Source organism: Rhyacophila brunnea, unplaced genomic scaffold (genome assembly GCF_057557595.1).
Source record: "Rhyacophila brunnea isolate RB1 unplaced genomic scaffold, BYU_Rbru_1.0 scaffold_77, whole genome shotgun sequence".
NCBI lineage: Eukaryota > Metazoa > Arthropoda > Insecta > Trichoptera > Rhyacophilidae > Rhyacophila > Rhyacophila brunnea.
In genome coordinates, this window is record NW_028233347.1 from 1,621,635 (window position 1) to 1,628,508 (window position 6,874).

Below are 6,874 nucleotides of genomic sequence, written 5' to 3' on the forward strand. Positions count from 1 at the left end.
GCCGATAAAGATCCGGAGTACAAGCGCTAAAAAATTTGAAAGAAATAACACTTTATAGATTACATAGAATTAACTTATAATTGCCGAGGGCCTAAAATTCCAAAAAATAGGATAAATTTAGTCAAATATAATAATTTGTAATATTCTTGAAAAAAAAAAGGAAGTTGTTGAACATGTTTAAATGCATTTTATAATGATATGTTAATATCCGAAAATTCAGATAAGGGTATCTAATTGTTATTAAAAACAGCATTCTAACAAAATTCGTATAAAGTTATTGTTCTAACTTTTAATATATCGAACTAATAATTGTAGTATTTGTGATATTTTATGAGTTAAATAAGATGTTTCTGTAAAATTAATGGTTCTATTTTTCTTTGAAGTATGTATATTTTATCATGAACACATAAAAATATTTAATAAGAGACAATGGAATAATTATGTTTTATTTTTTTATAAAGCTAGAATTTAATATTTTTTATGATCTAAAATTTCATAGTATAAAAACACTATTAAAAAAATGATTTCAAATATATATGTCGCAAGAATAAGGTAAAAGCATGTGACTTTTATATCTTGTTGGTATCCATTTAAATATATACTAAAAGAATTAAATAATTACTACAAGAAATCATATTATTCGTAAATTTAAATATATATTATTTATAGATATTCAGGATACAATTATAATCGTTGAAAATCAAGTAATTTTTTTTGATATCAATTTTACTATTTCCCAAATTAAATATCTAGCTTTTACAGGCCAATTTTATCTATTTGATGATCTAAAATGCGAAGTTTGGTTTCAGCGTGGTCGCAATGGACTTTGGATGCAAGATTCAGCTTATATAATTATATAATTTTGTTGTACCATATCACCGTATTTAACATTATTGTATAAAAATAAAAATGTTTTTATTTTTCGGTTTTACTAATAGAGCAGATATATGATGCTTTTATTATACAAATCTGGATTATAGGAATCGATTGCTCAAAGTAAACTATGAGATGAAAAATTCCTAACTAAAAGTATATTTAAATTTATAAATTTTTTTTGCGTAGATTTAAATAGTCAATTTTTTTATGTAATTCGAATCAAATGCCAGTTCAAATGGTAGAGAAATATATTATTGGAAGATATCATATATCATATGAAATCAATTTATAAGAAGAATAAAAATCAAAAAAAATATTTCTCGTAAAATTTATAGAATATGATGCACAAACATATTAAAACATAGACAAAATTTAAGTTTTTTTATTTCTGAAAAATATTCGGTGGAAATTCTGACAATATTTATCTATCATATAATCAAGAAATATTCTCGTTGCAAAAAAGATTCTATATCTTTTATCTGTATTTTACATAAATTCTTTGTATTTTTACTCCTTTTGTTTAATAAAGAAGTTTAAGTAGCATTTTTTTTGGAGATAAAGCTTATAGAAAACACATTTAAATGCTATAAAATAACGACCTTATTATATTTAAACCAAAAATTTTCCATGCTGCTATTACCGTTAGAAATTATAATTTGCTTGTATAATAAGAAATTTTGTAAACATGTATTTTTATTCCTTCTAATACTTTTTTATATCCGAAGTATTCAGAATTACTTTTTAATTATATTATATATAAAAACTATTTATATTTGTTCATTTATAGAATAGGTTTATTGGATTTTTTTATAATAATAAATGAATTACTTTTATATATATTATTTTAAGTTAACAATTTTACTATCTTGTATAAATTGACACCGAAATATTGTAGTAAGAACCCTTACTACATGCTTGATGTATAAATAGCAAAAATTGATCATATATTAAATTCCAGATATAAATTTTTTAACAAATATTTGAATTTTGTGACCTCTATAATCTAAGTTTTGTTTTTCAGATATGCAGCTAAGCAAAATTTGTATAAATTCATTTATCTTATATATAAAACTCAAAAAAAATTAATAATTTATTTATTTCTTTGAATTGAAAAATTTTAAATTCAGTTCCATTATAATTTAAGTATTTTTATGATCTCTTAATCATCTTTATTTTTTATGCATTAATAAAATTATATTCTTATACAGTAAGACGTTTACACAAACTAATAATCTATATATGAAATTGGTGATTTGTATTATATAGTTTTTTTTAAACATGATTTTGATGCTGTTATTCAGCGGATATGATCCTTTTTTGTCTGTTTAGGATAATTCGCACCGTATTTTACTCAAATATGTTAAACCCTGGAATTATAAATCGAATATTGTTTTTCAAATAAATTTATTATAGAAAATATATTTTTTTCCGGGTAAAGTTTTTTTTATCAATTATACCTATAAAGACGTAGTTGGCACATTTTATATTTCGGCTAACTACTTGATACATCTTTTGACACTACCCCTGATCATTTTACATCATCTGCTCTTTCATTCTCAAATTATATAAGTTTCAGTTTGTTCGTATTTATCGATAGCGTAAAGTTTTAGTTTTTTTATTTTTTTAAATGCGACAATTATTTTTAAGCATTGCATAGAGATCATTGAAGCAACGAAAAATTCAAAAATAAACCTTATAGTGTCATGTAGTATGCTTTTTGTGCTATAATAGCGTTTAAAAAGCGTAAATTTTGCATACACATATTATATTATGTATCGTAATTTCGGAAAATACTTTATATAATTTTCGATTAGAATTTTCATTAACAATGTAATAATCTTATATAAAATGTGAGAAATATTACATATCAAAATTTTAATCATGAATTTCTTAGTGTTGATGTACATGTATATCTGGTACAGCTGATTCTAAACATAGTCAGAATCGAACTATTTTTTCTTGTTACACCATTACTTTAGTAGCTAAAAACCATCAAAACTTCACGATCTAAAATTATTTTCATATAAATAGCCTGTAAAATATATGTATTATAAATTAAACATTTGTAATATTAGTAAAATTATTTTTTCTAAGGTGTGGAAAAATCAATTTAAAAAAATCCAAATTTTTTCAATAAAAACTCTCGTTTAATTTATATTTATGGTAATAATCGAAATAGCAAATAAATTTTTTCACATCATATCAGATTAATTTGAAACTCTCATATATACATTCATAGACTATTTCTGATTCGAAACTTTTTAGATGTTAAAAAGAGAAGTCTAAGCTAATATTTTATAATAAGAAAACAAATTATTTGCTTATCTTTTTTTATTATTTTCTTGGTTTATTTTCCTATTTAAATTTCTAGAAATGATTATTCGTATAATTTTGGTTAACTAGAATTTTTTTTCAAACACGTAATCATAATTGCATCTTAATTTTTATCTAGCAAACTCGGATATGCAAACTATTTATATATCAAACTATAAGAAACATTTATTATATTTAATTATATGCATATGACACAACGTTTGCAAATTCGCAATCGAAATTCATTAAAGAAGTTTTCATATAAAACATACTTGAAGAAAAATATAGCGTCAATTATATCTTTACACTAATCAAATACTTTCTTTTTATAAAAACAAAATGGCTTTATTATAGCAAATACCATTTGAATATCGGCAAAGGTTTAATTTTCATCTCATTATATATTACTAATAAGGTTTTTACCTTAATTTAATATATAAAGAGCTAAAAATTCGAATTTGGTATATACATAAACAATATATAGATAATATGCATCTAATCATCAACAGACAAAATAAAAATTATATACGGAAACTCATGAATAAAACAAAAAACAAACACTCTATTTTGTAGATTTCTCAATGAAAAAAAGCATTTTATGGGCACCACCCTTGGCTATCACAATTTTTTTGAATTATTTTTATGTTTTTTTGCCAATAAAAAAGAAAAATTATGTGTTATAAAGTTATTAATATATTAACTAGCAATGATTTACTTGTGTGAATCAATATAATAATAAGTAATAAACGCATTTTGCCTTATAAATTTTTTTTAGAGGCAAAAAAGAAAATTTATATAGAAGAATAGGTTTTATAGGATTATTTGATACTGATTGAAAAACCAAATATGGTATAAATAAACGTATTCTTATAATGATGCTGCTAAGTAGTTCTTTTTATTATAAAATATATAGAATCATGATTTTTATTGATCTTTTTATAAGATCCCTATTTTACAAATAAAATTTGATGTGCTTTAATCTAGAGCTCAAAGGTTTAATATAAAAACTGAAAATTAATAAAGCTATTTGTTTTTTTTGTACTTATTTAAAAATTTGTTATGATTCTTATCTTCAGAAAATAAAAATTATATATGGAAGCTAATTTACAGTGTGTAAATTTTTTTTGGAAAAATTTGTGCACTTGATAAAATTGATAAATGAGATCAACATAATATCAAAACTAGTAAACTATTTAATGTGATATTTATAAAAAAAGCAAAAAAAAAATACAATTTAACTTTTTAAACTATATAAGACAAACAAAAAGCGATCCCCTAAAAAGATAGATGCTATAACTATAATAAAATCAGTGTTTTATATAAATGAAAAAGTAACGAAGTATTTTAACATATCCAAACAATCCTACGAAACTTTTATGATCATGCTGTTCGATTAAAAAAATAAAAATTAGTTAAGCTATTATGTTTTACTTGTAATTAAGAGAAAGCCAATTTTAGCCTCGAGTTACGTTTTTTGATGACTTCATAAATAAGATTGATGTTTATAATCTAGAATTAATGATTTTGTGTAATATATATATATTACACAAACTCAATATTGCTTAATGATAATAATTAGCTAAATATAGACTATAACTAGAAAAAAACATACTAAAATGATATCAATATTAATTTACAAAAAATTAATTGATATTTATTTTTTTATGTATAGAAAAATTTCGCAAAATAAATAATGTGTTTTTTGGAAACATAGCCATAATTAAATTAACGCTTTATAATCTAGAAAAAGCTATTAAAATATATTTTTTTTTCGTACATTGATTATTTTTCGGCATTTTTTTGTTATATAGGTGTAGAAGCTATCCGGTAACAAAATATTATTTCCTAATGAGAAATTTTTATTATTTAAAAAAACTAATTTGCTATTTATAAAAATGTTTTCGATTATGAATTTTTCTGGTGTAATATCCCAACTTATTAATAATATTCAATGCAAATATTTTTTAATATAAAATTTAATAGTCATGTATATAAAAAACTAGAAAAAATTTCCTAAATTGGTTTTTTTATTGAAAAATCCTTTCAATAGGGTTTAGCAAAGCTTATAAAAAATCGATATTTACGATACTGTATTTATAAATTCAATAAGAAATACAGGCTTTTAAAGTAAGCAGTATTTTTTTGCGAAAATCATAGATATGAAATGTAAAGTTAAAAATTTCAGCTTGTACAAGAACAATTGTGATTAGTATGATTAATTCCTAATACTTTCAAACTATTGTTCATTATAATTAGATTTTCTTAATTTAGAGAAATTACCTATTTTTAAATTTTCGATTTGTAACTAATAAATAAAATCAATTATATATTTATAACTGATAAAATGCACAATAAAATGTTTTTCGGCAGCCTGAAACATATACTAAAGATTATTTTTATAATTAATTGTAAAAATACCTAGAGCTATAAGCTTATACAATATTTCTTCCTAGTTTTGCTCTGTAAAACATAAATTTATATTTAAAAAAATATTATTCAAATAAATTTATTGTAAATATGTGTAAAAATATCAAAATTTCATCCCTACATATATTTTCTTGACCATTTGTGTATTACCATAAAATTTATTTTAAAAATATAATCAAGTTTATGTATTAAATGTATTTATGGGTTTAATTTATCTCTAGCCATAAAAAAACGCATAGTGAAAAAGTTACATTGATTTTAAAAGGCTTGCTAATAACATATTAGAATAATATTTTAAATATATTATTTTTCAATCTAATTGTTCTTTCAAGATAGATAAACATAACTAAATTCTACATGCTATTGTTTGTACGTCGGCCCAAGCTTCAGCTTTATATTTATTATGTTGATGCTTTAAATTGGTTTCGTTTTTTTGATCGCTTTAATATTACCATAAAATCTTGTTGATTCTTATTTTTTTGTACTTCTAGTTAATTATTTAATTCATGCTCAAATTACAAGTTCATACACTTTTCAGCATAAAATATGTTTATTATATATAAACCGTAAATTTATTATTTATTATGCGTAACTAGCACCCATGAAAAATATATTTGATATTGCAATTGTTGTTTCCCTAATCAAACAATAATTTTTTTACCAATACATTTTCATATTTTTAATTGAAAGCCGTAAAAGAATTATTTAACGAATTAATTCTAATAAATAAAATTGATTTGCTCTGCTGATGCATTATAAATTGTATTTTTATATAGATATCTTTAAGCTATAGTTTTCGAAGGGATCTTTTACTTAAGTTGATAAATGTAAACTTTTTTTAATATCCAAATAAAAATTACACATAAGCATATTAAATTCATAAATTTATTGAATTCTTAAATGATCGATTATTGTCTTGGGATGTGTATACATTGAAATAATAAAAATTATATATGGATTTTACTATTTAAATCCCCTCTTAGTTCCATGAGCTATACATGGAAACCATATTCAATATCTTAAGCTACTGATCGGTTTCAAAGATTGTTTCTGCATCTTATTTAAAGAATTTTCAAGGAATTCGCGCTGATTTAGGAATCAAAATAATATACAATAATTATCTGCTAATCTTAGTATTTTAGACTGTGAGCACATTACTGGTTATGAAATTTTGAATTTTCTCTTTTATTTCAACTTGTTGGTATATATATCTTATACATCAATTTTAAGATATTTAATACGTTTAATTTTATGCCAA